Here is a 1,704-nt window from a genome sequence, read left to right on the forward strand (position 1 = left end):
TTTTCTTTCCTTTGGGTAATATGCGGTTGGATTAGTACAATTATTGGTAGCATTATAGTCAGTATTCCAAGAAATGTTGGCTTTTTTGATTGAAACCGAAGCATGTAATGGAATCGGGTACTATACCTTTTTTCGGCGCACATACACAAAAGGAATTCTTTTCTTTTCCAATACAAAATTGAATATAAGAAAATACTTTCCAAAATAAACAAAAAAAATAATTTATTTTTCTAGATACGGATTTATGGAACCTCACTTACTAGTTTGAAGTTGAAAAATAGATTTCATACAAATTGCGCACTGAGCTTTTGGTATAGATGTCCCGGGGCTAATAATCTACGAAGAAAGGATGGGTAAGATCCTACTCCTCTTAGAAAGGGGAATGAATCATTTTTCTGAATTTTTATTTTGTTTTAAGGCCCCATCGATGAAAGAACAAATTGAAAAATTGTAAATTTGATGAATATTCATTTTATACGATCGCATCTTTATCACAATTCTTTGTCTTCCAAGTCAAAAATAGTTTAGTTCTAAATTCCTTTCTTTTTCCATTTAGCTTTTATTGTTTGTTTGGGTTTGTAACTATGTGACCACTGAAAGTGGAAGAGCTGTTTGATGAGACTTCATGAGATGATTGTACAAGAAGGAACTAGATAGATTAGAGAGAAAAAAAGAACAGATGATAAAAAATAAGAAATAAAGGAATTTTGGTTAGACTGGGTCAGGAATCCAAGTTTGGGGCGGTATGGATAAAATAACTTCCTATGTTATACTATTCAATTCTTGACGATGAATTGATTTGATAGTTCAGATATTGTTATTCATGATATTGATCCGATTCAAGATCATCGAGAGGTAATATTCATTCATTGAATTTACAGGCCAAAGATTTATCATCTCTATGGGATTAAATCCCGAGTTATTGCGAAGTAAAAAATCGATGAGATTATGGAAGTAAATATTCTTGCATTTATTGCTACTATTTATTCTAGTTCCTACCACTTTTGTACTTATCATTTACATAAAAACAGTCAGTCAAAATGATTAATTATTAACTAATTTGAATGAAACTTGACTTCTGAGTTCTTATCCAAAATTGCCGACATAAAATGAAAAAGATTCCAATTTCATGTCTTAAATGAAATGAGTGGACTAGAATCGGCAGTATTCTAATAAATAGATAGTATGGTAGAAATATTCATCTATTTATTTCTACCATACTATTTATTAGTTAGATTGTAGTTGCTCCCTGGACTAAAATAAAGATAGAGGCTGCATTTGATATGTAGTTCCATTTATTTGCTATATCTATTTTTTTTGATCAATATGAATTACTCTTATGTCTTATAGTTTGAATTACTATATTTTTTATTTCCAATATGAATCTCTGTATCTATTGAAAGAATCAAATCAATGAAGGAAAAGCGATAGATATAGGCATATTCAAAAAATCACGTAGTAATTTTTTTTTTAACATTCCCAATAAGTAATTGAGTAAACCATTGACAGTAGTTCCATAGGCATCGAAAAAGAAGAGTAAACCTCACTGATTTTTAACACCTGAACCATGATATGAAATAAGTCAATAAAGTATAAATCCAATTTTAAAAATTCGAAAGCGGTAAATGCACAATATGTGACCCACCTGACAACCTTATTTTGCATAGTATCTCGTTTGACAACCATTATGTTTATATCCCTTCT

This window comes from Capsicum annuum, chromosome 3 (genome assembly GCF_002878395.1).
Source record: "Capsicum annuum cultivar UCD-10X-F1 chromosome 3, UCD10Xv1.1, whole genome shotgun sequence".
Taxonomy (NCBI): Eukaryota; Viridiplantae; Streptophyta; class Magnoliopsida; order Solanales; family Solanaceae; genus Capsicum; species Capsicum annuum.